The following is a 20,379-nucleotide window of genomic DNA, read 5'->3' on the forward strand; positions in this document are numbered from 1 at the left end:
GGATGAATTGTAATAATTTTAGTGATCCTCTGACTTTTCATCTAGCGCCGTCATCCATTTCCTGCTTCACATCAGCATGTTAGCATGCTGACATTAGCATCTAGCTCAAAAGTAGAGTCTCACAGAGCCACTGGCATGGCTGTAGTGCATACACACTCATTGTGAGCAGTTTGGAGTTCAGTATCTGGCTAAAACACACTATGACATATGGACAGCAGGAGCCAGGGATGAACCCACCAACCCTGCGTTTAATGGCTCCACCACATGAGGTATGGCCACATTGATTATGATAAATGCTCCACAGGGAACAGTGTGAAATAGTGGAAATGTCACTCCTAACTGTGCTGTGGAAATGCTACATGGATCTGATTTCTTCTGATGTTACTGTGATTTCAATGCTATACATGAACACACACACACACACACACACACACACACACACACAGACCATATTCTCAATCTAGCTGCAGTGCCTGATCAAGTAAACTGCTGTGAATAACCGGATTTCCATAAAAATAGCTTTCCATCCTGTCAATAAAACCAACCATGAGGATCAGAAACGAATATATAAGGGGTTATGTGAGGCACCGAGGAGAGGGACAAAATTCTGCCAGTGCTCGTGTAAATGAAGTTGGGAAATAAAAATTGAATGGAGTGCAGGGATCTGCATAAGCCCACACCAGCCTCCTTCAGTCCTTATTCATTACCGTCTCTTTCATCCTCGCCCTTTCTTCTCTCGCCTCTTCCCTTCGCTTTACATGAATTAGCACTAATGAACCGCAGACATCATCTCAGCTTCATTTGCAACCAAGGGCACATCATGACATCAGTCATTATAGCATTTTAAGCTGAACTACAGCTGCATTGTAGCCAAAGAAGAGATTTTCCTTCACCTTTGAGACGTGAAGTGGGATTTAATAGAGGAAATAATGACCATTTACAGATACCTTTGCATTTAAAGGACTCAAATTACTGAATACAGATATGCATTGCTCAACTATTCACTTACTGTGATTTCTCTTGGGACAAGACTAAGAGTGTACAGCCACTCTAGTGGCTCTGTGAGGCTGCACCCCCCCATTTTGGGGTTTTGGAGTCTATGGCCACGTTAGCAGCTTTGACTTAAACAACAGTGCCTCTAGCTGAAACACGACAACATGCTAAAATGTGCACAATGACATTGCTAACATGCTGATGTTGAGCTGATGTTTACCATGTTCATCATCCTATTTTAGCGTGTTAGCGTGCAAACCTTTAGCTAATTAGCACTAAACACAAAGTATAGCTGAGCCTGATGGGAATGACATTAGTTTTGAATGTATTTGGTCATATTGGACACATTTTGACCTGATGGTGGCACTTAATGAAAGGTCCCGTCATCACCAAAGTCATTACAATTCATCCTCTGGGGGACATGAATGTCTGTACCAGATTTCATGGCAATGCATCCAATAGTTGTCAACATTTAACTCAAAAGCACAAATGTCAATGTCATGGTGGCGCAAGAGGGAAAGTCTCCAAAGTCAGTAGGATTCATCCTGTGGGGACGATGAATGTATGTATGTTTTGTGCCAATCCATCCGGTACATGCTGAGATAGTTCACAGAATGTGTAAGCTTTGACCTGCTGGTGGTGCTCGATGAAACATCAGAGGATCACCAATGTCAGTAGGGGACATCATCTGGGGAACATGTCAGCAAACCATCCAATGGCACAAACACCAACCTCAAAAATGACCATAAAGTTGAATAAACACCTCTCCAAAACAATTTCAACAAAAACTGAACATTATAACCTTCCTGAAGCTAGAATTTGTTGTAGCACTGTTGTATTAGACTGTTGTATGTTGCTGTCTGTATATAAAGCCAAAGTCAAAATGCTGATTATAACAACACAAAGTTCTGGCAGCCAAGCAACATGTGATGATGATGATCATGATAGTCTTGACGCACTGAGCACATATGACAAATATTTGGTCAACAACATCAATAAAGCGAAACTAATATTTATCTGAACCTCTATTATATTATAGTGGTGCTGTGAGAACACAACACTATCTCAGAGTTCGTATTGTGTGCTGCAGTAGGCGTGGTGTCCTGACGCAGCCCTCCCTGAGTACACAAAGCACACATTCCCGCTGCCGCTCTCTCTGTCCTGAGTAAACACGAGGGAGGAGACAGTTAAACTTCGGCTCCTGAGCAGAAGAGCTCGGCACTAATAAAGTAGCTCAGAGGAAATGCACTGTGACTCACTACTTTCTCAACACAGTGTGGGGAAGGTTTTTGTCTTTTCCACCATTCAGAATTCATTCAAACGTATAACAGATCATTTGTCACTGAGTCTGTGTTCTACGGGGGACATCTGGCCACAAAGCCACATTGTGGTCTACTTGGTGTTTTGTAACTCTGTGGCATTTCACCACCAGTCAGGCTGGTCTTTTCTCCAGGTGGCCGCCGGGGCTTACAGACAGCAGAATCAATCTGCCAATTAAAGACCACAGGTGTCCTGGGAGCAGCTGGACGCCAGTGGGCAGAAAGGCAACGTAGACATGGATGAGAAATGAACATGGAATAAAGATAATATACAGTCATTACTGAACATTCAGCGGGTGGACACAGGAACAGAAATATGACAGAAACCAAGGTCACATGATGCCTTCAGAACAGCTTCAGTGCTTTCATCTCAGACCTGGACTCTTGTAGTTCAATACTGGACTGTTCATCCAGAAGGAAACCCTTCAAATGTAAATAGTTTCATGGGGAAACTGTGTAAAAAGACTCATTTTATTTGATTACGTCCCGACATGGGAAAAGGTTTGTGCTTTGTACACCAGGTCATGTTTGGCTTTGGATGAAGCGCTCTGCAAACAGCAGCCCTGTCAGAGTCAGCAGCTCAGTGAGGCTTTAGAAGAGAAGTCTGGTGATATTTTATATTTTCCTTATAGTCAACAAATCCCAGGTAAAGATCAAAACCGAATTCATCCTGACAAGTATTGTCTGTGTAGCCAAAGCCTGATACAGCTCATTCCTCTGTGCCATAGACCTCCATTGTTGTCCAAAAACTATTAAAAATGCACCAACGAGCCACACTGTTGCACTGGGTGACATATTCCTTTCCTTACAGCGAACATGGGGACTGTAGTTTATTTTAATTCAATCCCACAAACACACATCCTGTAGCTGTAAATACTCTCAAGAGCACTAAGTCAGTGGCTGAAAATAGTCCCCCACAAATGCACTTCTGTTGCAGTTTGCTAAAATCTGCTGTGCCCAGCTGCTTAAGGAAAAAAAGAAACTATATTTGTAAGCCTTTTTAAAGATTTAAATATTCAATAGTCACCAATAGGCTTGGAGCTCAGAGCCACAGACAATGTAGGAAAATCAGCAAGTATTGAGAAACTAACACATAGTTTGTTTTGGTATTTTCATGGGATTTGTTTATAATAAGGAAAATATCAAATAGCTTTACCCTTTAAAATGCAGCATTGTTCACACTGTGTCAGAGTTATTAATTACCCCTGTGATTATTTTAAGGCCTTTGTTTTGATATAGTGCTTTAGCATCTCACCACGACATTAGAAAGTTTCCCCCTTCAGCCACATTGTTTTGCTCATCAGTGTTCCTGTGATTTAAACAGCAAACATCTGTCCTCTCCAGGTGTTTTGCATCTTGTATTGCATTGATATTGTAATATAATACAGTATAGTGTAAGTAAAAGTGGAGGGGGTCTAAAAGCAGCAATATGCTGTTAACTGGAACTCCGCACAGTGTGACTGGTTCAACTGAGAGTCTTTGCGAATGTGATTTGGTTACTTGAGCATTAAGTTGCACATAATACAATATTTGTCAGAGTATACACCCACGGTCAAGCTCATAAAGTTAAGCAGCAAATGAGAGAAGCGTGCTCGTCCACTGTATCTCTCTCTGTTTCATTCTTCATTCCCAAATGTAACTCTGGTGTTGAGAAAACAAGAGCAAAATCTTCTCCATACATAAAAAACATCCATCATAAACTAGATTTAACACCACACAGTAATTTAAGATTTAACAAGGGCTGGGCAACATGGATGAAATCATTCTCATTATCAATGCTTTCCTATATTGATAAATTCATGCCACAATATGGAATATAGATGCAAAATCCCACATAAAATAATCTAACTGATGTTGATGGAGCTTTTGGTCATTTCACACGGTCTTCATCAACAGATAGAGTTTTGTAGATCTTTTTCTGGAGCACTTTAAGGACTTCTCATCCATTTTCATTTGAACTACAGAGACAAGTTGGTGACTGGGCATCACATGATCAAAAGCTCCAGACCAGCTAGTCAGTGGACCTCGTGGTGATATCGTTTTCTCTACCTCAATCAAATTGATGGTCATAGCCATGAACTGTGCACGACAGTTATGCAGAACATTTGACCAAATTATTTACATGTGTCAAACAAAAGCAGAGAATAGTCATAAAGTCAGAGAACTGACTGACAGCAATATCTTTCTAAAGTTTGCTAACATTAGCCACCAGAAGCTACTGGTCATACCAAACCAAGTAGGGCTGCAGCAGCCCAGAGTGTATATAATTGCTAATTGCTAATGACTTCAAGACATGTCCAAAGACATGTCGTTGAGGTTGACTGGTGAGTCTAAATTAGCCGTAGGTGTGGATGTGAATGTGAATGATTGTCTGTCTCTATGTGTCACTCTGTGATTGACAGGTGACCTGTCCACGGCGGACCCCACCTCTCGCCCAGTGCCAGCTGGAATCGTCTCGAGCCCCCCTCTAAAGGTTAAGCGGGTACAGCTAGTGGATGGATGGATAGATGGGTGGATGCATTTTGCTGCAATTACTACCCAGCCCTGCATATACCTGTGCATCCACCCCTGACTTCACCTTCTCTTCACCTCATATGTCTCCCTCTTATTCACTCCTGAACTTCAATATGATCTGAACAGCAGGGCAGCCAATATCTAACGGCTGCAGAAGCTTTGAATGTGTCACACACCTTTCACTCTGTGTAAACGCGGTTAAAAAACCTCTCTGTGAGAGAGTTAAAGTGGGATGAATGAGGTCGAGAGAACATTATATGGTGTGTGGTGTATTTCCGCAGAAATGTGGGTCAGCCCTGTTCTCTTCAAATTGAAAATTCATCAGCTTCGACTTCAGCTTTAGCCTCGTTATTCCAGCGAGGAGCAGCGCAGATCTTTGACTCCAAAGATCTTTTTTGCCTTAAAGGCAGAAAAATAAATCGTACAGTAGCTTCTTCACCTTGTATCAGCAGATTGTTCATCTCCTGGGAGGCTGAAGTTTTTCAAAATGATTTCCCCAGGCGCTACATTTTCTAGCATGTACACTACCACACAGTGTTGGCAGAGGTGGCTACAGTATGAAGAGCAGCATGTCCAGATTATTAATACATTTTACAAATTGCCATTTCCATGTAACAGACAGCTGCACGAGTCTGTTAACCCTCATTCTGTCTGGGTTGGGACCTACAGTCTTCAATGCACCATAGGTCAGCTCTGCTCTTTTGTTTTAATGTATTAACCCCTAAATCCCCCTGTGGTAATTCACAGGAAGCTTTATGTTTTCCTCCTGAATCATTAACGCGGCACAGACAGCAGTAGACAGTGGTGATGAGTGCCAGAGAGCGTCTCTGGTGACCATTAAACAGCAGGTCACTTCAACTCTGCCAGAGACCTCCTTCTGTCAGCTGCAGGCAGCTGACACAGGCTTTTATATGACCACACACACACACACACACACACACACACACACACACACACACACACACACACACACACAATGGAGGACATGCATTAAGTGTAGAAAGCATTAATTATTCATCAACAAAAGTCAACAATGACACACTTCACAGCTGCACTGCTACACCGGTGCCATGCCACACACCAGAGGATATAACATAAACAAATATACTGCATCGCTGCTCTGGTATTCTCTCCTTCAGCAAGTAGAGGTTGTTTTCTGGAGTCTAGGCACTGCACACCTCCTCATGTCTTTAATCACCGCCCATCATCCATGCATATTCTGCATTCATGCCATATGAGAGATACCAGAATAACCAGTTTCTGACTTATATATATTGATTACAACCTTCTGAAAGCTCAAATGTATCTAACATGGTGCCAAAATAATATGAAAGTGCTACATTTTTCTTATTGTGTATATATATATATATATATATATATAAAATCCTGAAAAGGCCAAAACCAATAATAAATTGATCCTACCAATGAGTCTGTGTAGCCAAAGCTGCTCTTGTTGCTCCATTGTTGTTTCATTAAAAACACATAAAATCCCACAAACTGTCCTGCTGCTGTAAACACTCACTGGACCACCAAGTAGCTATTAATCTGCAGGTAAAAATAGTTCCTACAAAAGCAGTTTGAGCGGTGCTTGCTTAAACTAAAGTGCTTTTATTACTGAGCCTTTTATAAAAGGTATATATTCATGAACTGTTTTTAGAGATTTTACATCTTCAGGCTGAGGGCCAAGACAAGGAAAGGAGGTCTGAAAGTATCAAGAGACGGACTAACATGTTGTTGGTTTTCATCTTTTCATGGATTTTATTGACAATAACAAAATATAGAATATAACCAGACTCATCCTTTAAACCCATATTTAATGGATGTAGAGCACAGTATTTGTGGTCATTTAAGTTGTCCGATGACGTGAACGCTTGCCAGTCGTAAACATGAGAATCTTTTCCATCTCTATCATCAATCACACATCATAGGCAGCATTAGAGTTTGACCAGGACTCTGTGATGTTTAGACGCTCCTATGAAGATATATAAACCTCTCCCTGTAGGCACGTCAGCCTTTTCCCTCTGAACACTGTTCTGGTGGTGAACAAAGAGAGAACCTATGTAAGTAGAAAAAAGGATGTTTCACTTTTATTGTCATCTTTTATTTAATTAAATCTGCATTAATTGATTTATGTTAAATTGATTTGGGGAATGTGTTAGCAAACAGTTGTCTAAGCACACGTCCAGCAGACCTGCAGCAACATTAGTGTTATTTTGGAGTTGTCCAATATATTGGAGAAGTCCAATATTCACTCTCTTTTTTTTTTAGCTCTGTTTTCGATTTTCACCAACTCCTGAGGGAAATATGTTCACCCGTTAGTCGCTAACTGTGTCTGTCTGCTGTTTGGTGCTGAGTACAGTTGATTCATAGCTGAAAACAGCTGCCTGCTGCTGGAACGGGGTTGATGAATGAAAACAGTAAACCTGCGAGAAGAGAAACAAAGAAGCTCAAAGACGCTAAAACACTCCGTAGAGCTCAAGGGAGCGTCAGAGTCGGGTAATAATTCCATCCTCTTGATCTTTAGTTAATATATAAATATTGATTAATGCAGATTTAATATTTTATTGATTAGTTTGAGTGTCAAAATGAGTTGTTTTGTGTTGCATTTATATTACATCCTATGTTTAGTACCAAAAAGCTTATATATATATATATATATACCAGATATACCAGAAGACTATGGACATACTATGTTAGAATAATGATGACCTGATTTACTTTATTACCATAATACTTTGTTTACTGCTAATGTTCTGATTTGTAATATTTTATTTATAATATGTTCCTTTTCATGCAAAAATAAACCATTTATTATAGATTAACTGCTGCACAAATAAAGTGTTGGCATGACTTTAGGATCCCTGCATTTACATGTGCAACCCCCCCAAAATATGCTCTTGTAGTTTTCAATATCTAAACATGAATTCTTTATCAATAAAACAAAAACCTTCTGCTTGTCCATTGCCTTCAGTGAAAGGAGGAATCACACAAGACGGCAGAACAGACTGGACTTTAAAGCCAGGCAGGGTGTTAAAAGGCCTAACTCCTTCAGTCAAGGAGTAATTCCTGGGAGAAACATCACAACAATGACAGATGAAGTGATGATCAAAGCACAGCGGCGCTCAGAACACATAAAACTCAATTGCTTTTATAAGTAAGAGGACGAGATGAAGCACAAAGCTCTTGAGATAGATTTCTGGCCATAAAACCCTGAGAACCCGATCAAATTCACAAGTAGTGAGTCTACAACAGCTTGTCAACAGAGAGCACTCAGTAAGCAAGCACACAGTGTCTTCCTCATGCTTTGTGTTTTTTACAACAGAGTGCTGTGCAGATTCTGACAAAGATCCATATGGATGTTGCTGTATCTCAAAATGGTTTCCAGCCCACCCAGCTTATCTCCACTTAAAGGAAATGAAGCAAATAAGATTTATCCTGTTATCTCAGCTGTGCATCTCCCTGCGTGTAATCCACTTCCTGAGATCGGATGTGGACCTGTGTTCATTGCGAAGGTGGAATCAATAGGCAGCCTTCACAGAAAGCTCCAGATGAGATCTGGCACGCTGGAGGAGACCGGAGAGGCTTCTGGGAAGAGCTGGATGGGTTTGGGGCAAGGAGGAAGACGGCACATTCGATGATACATGACGTGTTTGTCCGAGTGGAAAGTATCCCTGCCTGTGTGTACTTTTCATTTAAGTGGTGACCTCTCTCTCTGTCTGTCCCCCCCTTTCTTTCTCTTGCTTTGTCTGATCCACACACACACACACACACACACACACACACACACACACACACACACACACACACACACACACACACACACACACAACACCTCAGGGCAGATAACATATCCGAACCACTGCAGTGCACTAATGACCCTCTCTCTCAGCCTGGAGACCTGTCAGACACACTGTCCATGTCACTGCCAATCAAGCGAGGACCTGTCTGCAAACATTCCCGTCTCTCCTCTGCATGTCAGTAACTCTGCTGAAACACAGCCCATCAACATTTGTCAATCAGAATCCAATTTGAAACCTTAATTACTTCGTTGGCTCAAAGGTAATGAAGCGGCATTTGGCACCGATATGAATAACTCACCTCCGTCAAGCCTGACACTTTGCATAACAGAGACTAGTATTCTGTCCTCGCCTTTCTGTGTCTGATTTTGAGTCCACGGGGAGGGTGGTGATGTCAAGCTGCAGCTGAAAGAAAGATCCAGCAGAACAGCAGCCAATCCCTTGATCTAATCTTTAAACTGGCTGTCTACAAATGTTCATGCTTTGACTGGGGATGAGTGTTAGCACAGGAGAGAAAGGACAACTTTGTAAAGGTCGGGACATGTTTGAGACAAACTAGTTCATGTGTCAGAAGGCAAAAAATGTTTATAGCGCTCAAAGCCGGGGTGAAAAGCCGGCTGTCATAGAGAGGGGCGAGACACGATAATCACCCAAACGGGGATAACATCACACACTCTGTCTGACAGTCTCCCCTGAAAGGCCTTCATGGTGTTGCACTCGTTTGTAGACACAAAAAGTGACGAAGTTGCATGGAGACAAAAAAAAAAAATAGGGCTTACTTTCTCACCTCCATACACCTGGATAACCACTGCACAGAGAGGTTCCAGAAAGTTACAAAAATGGTCAGATGCAAGGTGTAAGTATGCTTCAACAGTGTGCTCAAGTGCTTGTCGGATGGTTGGAATAGTTTTTTCTTTTTTCAGTCTTCACAAAACTGCATACATCAGTTTTCACATCAGAGTGCAACACCATAAATCCCTTTGAAGAAAGACCTTTTACCCCGCCGTCAGATGTGACACTTTGCAACAAATATAAACACTTTACGACTCCCCCCCCCCCAAACAATCCAACTGGAAACATATTTCTGCATTTAGTAGATTTACTTTTGATACTTTAAGTACATTTTACTAATAACACTTGCATCCCTTTACTTAAGTAACATCTTCAATGCAGGCCTATTACTTGTAATGTATTTTTATATTGCAGTATTGCTACTTTTACTAGAGTAAAAGATCTCAATATTTCCTCCACCACTGCCTGCCAGATTTGTTTTTAGCATACAAGCCTCTGTTTGACCACAACCATTGTTTAAAGCAATGCCTGCCCAACCATGACTAACATTTAAAATGCTGCCCTTACAGCCATGAAGCACACATGTCACAGCCACCGTAACATTACAACTCTCAGAGGAGCCGTCACCAGTAATGACCTATCAAGCCTGCAGGCCTCCGCAGTTCCCTGCAGGGCTCGATGGACTGGAAAATAGGAAAAACAAACCGTCAGAGTTAGTGCTTCTAAAAACCTTATCCAGTGCCCCCACCCTGTCAATTGTCCTCTCTTATACTCCCAGCACTCCTCCTTCCACTTTCTACTCGCCCCTTTTCACCTTCACTGCACTCTCCTGCATCATTCTTATCTGACCGCTGCTGAATGTCCTCGCATTGATAGGTTGTTTGTGTCATTTCACCCGCTAATTAAGAGGAAAGGGCAGTGTGGGCTCAGGAAAAGGCTGCCACTCCCCCAAACAGACCAGCAGAGAAGGAAAAGAGCCAGAGACGGAGAAAAAGGATGATTGGTTGTTTGTGTTGTGTTGTTGTTGTTGGGTGTGCCTGCTGGAATAAAAGACTACCAGGGAGAGAAAAGCAGATCTGGACTTTGAGGGGAAAAGGAGCAGGACAGTTAAATCAGGTGCGCGGTGGTAACTTCAATGCGGGTTAAGTCTTCTGACCTTGAAAGCTATATTTTATATTCTAACCCTAACCCTTTCATCCATGTGGAAGTCACAGCTCATCTTAGAACAAACCTTGACGTGTGAGAAATACAAAAAAAGACAGCTCCTCCTCATAGAGCAGATTAAACACAGAGCACTCATATTGTGATCACTGTTGCATGACGGTAATATTTTCTGGAACACATACATCTTAATGATTGCATTGAGGAAAATTGCTTCATTATTTAATACTGTGTTGTAAATTGTGCTCATGCTAAAAAATAACCTATTACGTCAAAATTGCATCACCAAAGATAAAGACGCCTCAGACCATTTCCTGAGCTGTGAAGTCTGAAGCCAGAGGAGGATGACAATGTCTTGACTCAAAACATCTTTTCCAGATTTTGCAGCCACACAAACCCGTCAAACAAACGTCAAACAGGCTTAAATTCTGCCTGATTCTAAAATTAAAATTGTGATTAATCCTGGCAAAACAATCTAAAGGCATGCTAACGGCTCTCATTTAGTCACAGTGCGGTTTTGAGCTGAATGCTAACGTCAGCATGCTAACATGCTCACACTGACAAATACTTTTATTTTTATTTTTTTTCATTTATTTTTTTTCATGTTAACGTTAAGCAGCTATAATGTTTATTTGTTTGGCACTAAAACAAAATGTGAAATGATCCGGACATCCTTCATGCATTTGTACCTATCCTTGAGCCCCTGTCTTGTATAAGGGTCCTGTGTCAAAATCCTTTTTAGCATCTTAAATATTTAAGTAAATATAATGCTTACAGTACATATTCTCGAATAACTTTGCTCTCAATCAAATTAAAGTTGGGAGTAGGGGAGTCGACACCCATTTTTGTTCTCTAGTGTGTTACTCCGGCCTTGCCTGTGGAGAACGTGAAAGTCTGTACTAAATTTCATGGCAATCAATCCAATAGTTATCAAGATATTTCATCTGATCCAACATGGACGACCACTCCCTCACATTGCCATCCTTAGATGCTGCTAGCATGGCTAAGGAGCATCCACAGTGCAGAGGATTCAACCTCTCTGCTGTAAACTGTCATGTTTAAATAAAGTCATTATCAGGCTGCACTCTTGATAATATCACAGCTTCTTTGTATGAAGGATGAACCTGATCACATCAGCAAAGGTAAATCATGTCATTAAGACAATTATCTTTGTGAAATAACACAGACCTCTGACACAAATCAGTTTAGCACCCAGGTTTCTCTCTCTTTGTTGCCATCTTGTTTCTATTTGCACTGCAGCAAATATCCCCATAGTTCAAATGCAATTCTGAATGCTTATCAACTGTAACTCTCCTTCTCCACCTGCCACCTGCAGTTTCCCCAATGCATCCTCAAAAAATCAGCGTGTTTCTTTCTTAATGTGATTAATTACACACAGGACAAGAGCTTCTGTGTGACAGGTGACGGAGACGCCAAAGACAAGCGGCGACCCTCGCTCCCTCAGTTTTCAGTATAATCAACTCTCCACATATCTGCAGTGTGAAACAGGCCAATTTATTCTGCCAACACTGAAAACAGTATGAAGTGGTCCAGATTTCAAGCCACAGTCTGTCGTCTACTCCACAGATCTGGCACTGTTCAGGCTCATGACAGAAACGGATTCAAGTGCAGGCAGTCTGGTTGTTGGATAAACACACACATATTCAGTGCGAAGTTTCTGAAATCTCAAGCTGTGGAGAATCAAATTAATAACTTTTACGTTTAGAAGGAGATGAAGAAAAGCAAAAGAGTCAGAGATTATCAACAAATAAAACTAAGATTAAAATGTGACGTGGATCTTTTATCACATGCACCTCTCAGGAAAACTTTCCACAGCAAAACCCTTTTATCTTCCATTCAGATGTGTTGAAGATTTCTGTGTTGTAACTACGAGCACTTAAAGAACAAGCGATGAGAGGTTTTTTGGATCGAGGCTAGATCTCATTAACCCAGATTCAGTTGTGCTGATCTGCTGCCGCTGCTGCTTCTTCACAGAGAGAGAGAGGAAGAGACGCTCGGGTTATAAACAGCTCCCTCTCCTTTCACCGACATGGCTGAATATTTCATAGCACTCATTCCTGTTTAACCGCTTATTGCCTGCCACATCTTACTGCACTTTGTCTTTCCGATGCTCTACCGGCTAATGGGGAGATGGAAATCCTCTGAAAGTGCTTGTGTGTGTGTGTGTGTGTTACCATTAATCAGAGTGTAACAACCTAAACAGCATGTGTAATTTAAGGCTGAGTGGATGCAAATGGATTATTTTTAAGATTAGCCTTGTGTCGTCTCTGTTTTATTACACTGTCTCCTGGTTACATTAGCATAGCTGGAACATCGAGGAGACAGATGCACAACGAAATTCAGTGTCTGGAGGACAGATAGGTGTCTGGACCGGCTGAGCCTCCAGGATGGAACGATGAATAAAGATCTCGCAGCAAAGACTAAGTGGTTTCTGGTTTAGAGCACTCCTGGACAGTAGTGGAAAGTAACCAGATTTGAGGTACTTGTATTTTAGTTGAGTATTTTCTTCTCACTTTCTATATATATATATATATATATATATATATATATATATATAATATTATACTTTTTTACTTTTTTCCACATTTATCTCACAGCTTTAGTTACTAGTTACTTAATTGAGATTTTTGCATAAAAACATACGAAGATCATATAAAATATGCTAGCCACCTCGAGCAGCTACAAAAGTAAAACCATTAAAACATTAATCCATCAGTAACAATAATCTAACTATATAATATCTAATAGTATAACAGTCACAGGGGAAATTTTACTTTTAATACTTTAAGTACATTTTCCTTCCTTTAGTAAGATTTTAAATGCAGGTCTTTTACTTGTGTTTTTTCAGTGTGGTATTAGTACTTTTACTTAATTAAAGGATCTGAATACTTCATCCACCACTGCTCCTGGATTGCTGTTTTTAAAATAATGCATCTACAGTATCAAGTAAAACAAAAACATGTACGTGTCAGCCTTTGTCCACTGTGATCAGTAGCCAGGCTTTTGATCTCTCTTTTCACACATCAAGGGAGTTTATTTGCTCAGGATCACTGCGACGAGTGAATTTCAGCTGGTCATGACATTGATTCAAATACAGCACTTGTGAAACTAAAACTCTAAACAACAAAACACATTCAGTTCTACATACGAACTCTCAGCATCCCACACATTTGAGGAAAATCCTGGCTATGAGCCAAAACAACTGCATCTGCAAAATAAACGGCACGCAGCAACTAATAAGCACACAACCTTTTGACAGAAAGGGCATCCTGATCTGCGTTTCAGCACAGACCGGAGACAATTACTGAACTCTCACGTAGGGAACATTGGTTTAAAGTTTCCAGACACTCAAGAAACTTGGCTGCTAATGAGACACCGTTTATAAAAGCTGTAACTACGGACTTTATAATGGTTAATGGACCATTTCATCATTCTTTATAAATTAGAATATGTGAACTAGTTCTTTTCTAACATAACATTGGCTTAAGAGTCTTTAGCAACGCTAGCAGCTCTGTGAGGCTGTGAGCTAAATGCTAATATAAGCATGCTAACATGCTAATGAGGACAATGCATGCTGATGTTCAGCAGGTATAATGTTTTTACCATTTTTAACATCTTAATTTAATGTTTAAATTTAAACATTTCTTTGTACTAGTACTTTGGAAGCTGAGGGGAATTCTGAATATATTTTGACTTGATGATGGCGGCAGATTAAAAGTTGAGGGATCACCAAAGTTATTATAATTAATCCGCAGGAGAACATGAATGTCTGCACCAACTGTACCGACATTGCCGTTAAAAAATAGTTTGTATGTAATTCATAAATACTGATGGTTTCCCACTTTCTGAAAAGCAGTTAAAAATGTTAGCAAGTCATTAAGGGTAACTTTCTAATAAACCAACTACAAAACATAGTAAGCCATCCAGAATTATGAATGTTAATATGTCCCTAACAAAGGGTTCACACACTGATCTATCAGGTCTGCAGTTGTAAATGTTAATAAGTTGTTATGAAAGTATTTTGATCCAGATGTTCTGCATTTTTTACCAAAAGGTACGACATCCATCAGTTCAGACAACGCTAGTGTGATACTAGAGGAGACTAACCTGGCAACCCAACAGTTGTTCTTATTAAAGCATTAGTAAATTATTTATTAATTGTTAACAAAACCATTAATTACAGGTTATTAGAAAGTAGTACTGCTTCGAGTATTTCCCAATAAACAAAGCAGTTTGGGGAAAAACCTTCAACAGCAGGACTGAATATAAATCGGAGTATAAAAAACAGATTGTTGTGTACCAACATTCAAACAATCAACACAATACATTTTTAAGTGACAGATGGCTCAATCAGGTACACAATGCAACTCCACTACCAGAGGAAATTAAACAGCCAGTCACAGGTGCCCAAATGAATGAAATGCCCTTGTGATCTGGATTATGTGAATAAAACAGGACGACTGCTGAAAATAACAAAATACAGACACACAGAACTAGGAAGGAAAATATTTAACTTCTATGTGTCCCAGTGGTATGAACCAACAGTGACATTTCAACATGGACTTTGCCCTTTTCAACAAATATGGGTGAGGTTGACAGGAAATTCAACTGAAACTAATGATTAATGCTCAAGATTATGTGATTAAAATGTGCACCACATATTCATCCTACACCTGTGGGTCTCCACCTGTAATGACATCATAAAGTATGTGACCTCCTACCTTGTGTTGATAAGAGCCCTCAGTTTGACCTGATGGAGAATAAAACTGTGTGATGCTTCAATAGGTGATAAACATGGAGTTCAGGTGCAGGCGTCATGTAAGTGACATTTTTTTGGAAATCCACTGTCATATATGAGCATTAAATATGAAGCTGGAGTCAGAAGATGGTTAGCTTAGCATAAAGACTGGAAACAGCTAGCCTGGCTTTGGCAGAAGGTCCGGCAAATATAACCCCCTTTAACGTTTGTACAGATCAAACAAACAGGATAAAACATGTTAGAGAGCTTTAGAGGTGCTGGTAGGCGGATTTTGTTCCATTTAGCAGGGACAGGCTAGCTGTTTCCCTCTGTTTCCAGTCTTTATGCTAAGCTAAGCTAACTGCTGGCTGTAGCCTTCTATTTAACAGACAGGCGTGAGAGTGGTGTCGATCCTCTTATCTAACTCTCGGCAAGAAAACAAATAAGTGTATTTCCCAAACTGTCAAACTATTCCTGTGTTAGCTTTTAACCTCCAGTTGATAATTCAATAATATTTTTGTCTCTCCAAATGACTATATCGTCACAAAATTCTCATCTCAAGATATTCAGTTCTCAAGAGTAAATGAATAAGTTACAAAATACTTTCATTGTCATTTGTTACAAACATATCATTTATGTGTTTTTAATGTTTATTACTGCATAACACCGATGATGTGACTCTAATTTCAATTGATTCTTTACACCCAGTGATGTTAAACTGGCCTTAATCTGTTCAAATATATTTATTGATTAAACATCTTGATGCGCACGACATGCTAACAATGAATTTAATTAATGCCAGTGTTTAATGTACACTCTGCTGTGTTGACTTTTCCAGGCAGCACACCACACTAGTCAAGATGCAGGTCCTGGGGAATAATAAAATAATGATGTCATTACAAATAAAAGGTTTGCCTAAAACCTTTGCCTTATTTCAAGTGCCCCATCATCCAATCACGGCCCGTCGTCCCCCTCACAGGTTCAGTTCAACATCAGCAGCACAGAGCGCCCACAGAGGCTTGTGTCCATACACAGTAGAGGTTTAGGGGGGGTGACACAGAGGCATCGCTCCCTGACCAGCAATCTATCACTCAACTGAGTCATTCCTCTCAGCACTGCCTCCAAATTACATTTCTGCTTTTGAGGTGTGTTTTTTTTCTCCCCTCCCACATCTGCAGTGTTGGTGTGTTGGACAGGCTTCCTCTGATTGCCTCGCTGCGGCCGTGATTCACGGTGCATCTCTGAGGCCACATGGGGCTACAGGCCGCATACCAAACGGGAACGCACGAGAGAGCCATGGATAAGACGGGGCATCAGTGAGTGGGAGGGGAGGGAACCCCACACAACATGGCACTACAGAGATGTTATTCAATGCAGCGGCACAGACGAGCTTTGTTACTGCGGCTCAGGTCATCAACAGAGTTAATCTGGATATAATCCTGCAGATGATCTCAGAAATTATACGAGGCTTAATCAGCTAATATTCAATGTGGCTCACGTTTTAAAGGCAGACTGTACGTGCATTTCCATTAACTCTTGTGCTGTTCATTGTCTGTGAGAATACAAGAGAGTGCACAATGTAAATAGGATTTATGTGAGAGACAGAGGAGGTGCCAACAGTGCCAACTATAAAGGCAGAGCGGTAACTACAGAAGCAGTTAAGTAGTGAAAAGAGGTTTAAAGTTTCCAGAAAACAGACATAAATGCTGTAATGCTGTCGTCTTTTTAGGCTAATTATTTTGCCACAGAGTGTAGATAATACTTACAAAATGCAAGGGGAAAATGCAGTACATTAAGTATATTTTGATGCTAACACTTTTGTTTTTTCTATGTAACATTTTGAATGCAGGACTTTTGCTTGTAACAGAGTATTTCTACACTGTGGTATTGCTACTATTACTTAAAATATAAATAAAATATAAAATATTTGAGTACTTCTTCCACCACTGGTAGTTACAGGCTACAACTAGAACACACACACACACACACACACACACACACACACACACACACACACACACACACACACACACACTTCTATTCTGTCTTGCCAGATCTTGCAGACGCAGCCCTCTAATGCTGTGTGACTGCCCTCCCCAGGGTTTCTTTCTGCTCTGCTGGATGAGCTCTGCTGCCTGCGTGGAGAGAAATCAGGGAATCCCTACATTCCCTGGCTCCTCTCCTCCTCTTATTCACCCATTTATTCCCCCTCCAGCCTCTTGTGTGTGTGTGTGTGTGAGAGAGAGAGAGCTGTATAAAAACTCGGTTATCATTAGGGAGGCATTCTCCCTGTGACAATGATAAAACAGCCTCAGCAGATACTGCAGCTACTGCTTATAGGAGCCAAATGAACCAATTTAGGGAAGCGTCACTATGACAAATTATAGCATGGCAGGATATCTTACGCAGCAAAGGCTTGTTGTTGGTGGAAAAAAACAGCAATGTTAAATTTGTCAGGTCTCTTTGGATGTCGTTTACACTAGAAAGAAAGCTTACTTTAATATTACATCTACTTACAGGGCTTCATAATGAAGCTACTGATAATATATAAACTCATGGGTGTTATTTTCACTCATTAGTTCTGCTTTGTTTTAATTTACAGCTGTTTCCAGTCTTAAACACACAGACCTAATGTTTGCCAGCCAGGCTCAAGACTGATGGCCGATAGAAAACACTGGGCTAAATATTGTCAATGTGAGTAGCCGCTTTGGCCAGCAGCCACCCTGTCTGGCAGGTCTATTAGACACTTCGGTCATTTGAATTGGCCTTTTGTATTTTCAGACCGCATTGACTGCTTATACTGGCCAATAAAATATTAACACTTGATGCCAAATGACTACAGTAAATCGAGACTAAAGTCTGATGTTGAATTAGTGTTTTCACCTGAGGGCTAAACCTGAGCTTCAAAACATCAGCATTTCACCAAATATTACAAGTAATTTAGTCGATTAACCGATTATTTGGTCAACAGACAAATAATTCTGACAATACTTTTGATAATCATTTAAAGCAATAGATGGACATTTTGGGAAATCAGCTTGTTCGCTTCTGGGAATCAGAGGAGGAGATCGATGCTGGACACACGTGATGGTGGCTTTTGTTTGTCTTATTTAATAGTAAACCGAATATGTTTCAGTTTCAGACAGTTGCTTTTCTTATATCCTCCAGAACAAACAATTAATTGATTCATCAAAACATTTACTAGAGTCATCAAAAATGAGTTATAATCATTAATGCAGCACTAAATTGACTGAATAAAAACACGTATCAGCCCTGGAACCTTAATGTAATATATACATCCTACATGCATCACGTACTCCAGGGTCCCAGACTCAAATCTTCCTGTCAGGACTTCTAGTTCCTGAATGGAGGCTTCAAATCCTGCTGCTGACAACATCTTACCATCGTCCCATTGTCTTTTATCTTAAACCACAACTGGATCTCACATCAGTATCTTCCCCATCAGTGCCTCTGAATTGCAATGAGCTCAGCGCGTTGCCTCCTCAGAGCAGCCCGTGTACCTTACACCTCTCCAGTCCTTTATACTGAACACTGACAGCCGAGCAGCCCTGCAGACATTCGGCAGCATCCCGAGACTCTCACTGTGTGTCTTTTCAGTAACACCAGTCTTCCCCGAGAAGCCCTGATGAAACTACCACAGACAAGGTCATCATTAACTATCAGCTGTACAGACGTAATACAGCACCAGTGAAGAGGTTTCTCTCCAGTCACTTGAAAGGTCACATCAAACAAAGGTGATCAGTTGATCGAAACCACTGCTGTCCATGTCATTACATGATAGGGTTCATACCTCTCCAATGTGTGGGCTGTTGGGGCAAGTTAATGAATGCAACATATTCTCACTTGAGTTTGACTGCAGGTTAATCTACCGTCGAAACCAGCGGAGGCAACAAGAAACAAGAAAATGAGCTTTTTTTGCTGCATTGCACCTGCCCTAACGCGCCTAACTTTCTCCGGGAAGTGGGCTGTCTGGTCCCACTGATGTGTGACATAATCCTCCGAGGTCGTGGTCGTGATGGTGGACAGACAGCACCCCCCCCCCCCACACACACACACACACACGCACACACACACACACACACACACACACACACACACAAACACAAGGAAAAGACACACATAAAACATAATTAACTGGAGACGAGCGGCAGCGGCTGACTGTGCCATATGCCAGAGGAAACACGGTGGTGTTTGGTGTCCCGGTGTGCTGCCGGTTGACCTGCAGAGCCGAGGTGTCTTACCTGGAGAGGCTGCGGACAGCGGCGCGGAGCCGGCAGGGGAGCACGGCAGGCTGGAGAGTCAGTCCGGGGAGCCAGGGACCGTGCTTGAGTATGTCGGTGCGCTTTGGCACCGTCTGAAAGCAGAAATCCACAGCCAGGGTGTTCCCGACAGGAGGGGGCGTGGTGTGTGTGTGTGTGTGTGTGTGTGTGTGTGAGACAGACAGAGAGAGAGAGAGAGAGAGAGAGGCACGCAATCCTCACAAATAGGCTTATTTCTGACAATGCGACAGTTGTTCCTGCACAAACTCAGACTCCTGTTGTTTTTTATGAAATACACCAATTAAACTGGGTCATTAAGTGTAATTCATACTGCAGCGCGGGGCTCGAAATAGGCGCAGGGAAACTCCTTATTGTCACTAGTGGTACATTATGTATTATGGATTTCCCTGCTGAGATCCTCTGGGAGTGTATTTCTGAGCAGCAGCCGGCTCTGCTGCAGACTGACGGATTGTTTAATAGTGCTGCATGTAGCTGAAATAAATGGGTTGGTCATCTTGGACAAACGTGGCTGTGAAAAGAACTGGTGACATGGGGGGAATCACAATTTCACAATAAGAGGACCTGATTCCAGATCAATGCAGCGTGTTTAGGCATTGAAAATAACCAGTTTATCTACGTACTGACCTGATTTTGCCTTTTATCGTCATTTTGTACATATGTGTTACATGTTAAAGTACCTGTACTATAATGATGTCCTGCATAAACACATCTTGTCTTTGCAAACATTATATTCTCTTTTTCTT

This window comes from Enoplosus armatus, chromosome 11 (assembly GCF_043641665.1).
Source record: "Enoplosus armatus isolate fEnoArm2 chromosome 11, fEnoArm2.hap1, whole genome shotgun sequence".
Classification (NCBI taxonomy): Eukaryota; Metazoa; Chordata; class Actinopteri; order Centrarchiformes; family Enoplosidae; genus Enoplosus; species Enoplosus armatus.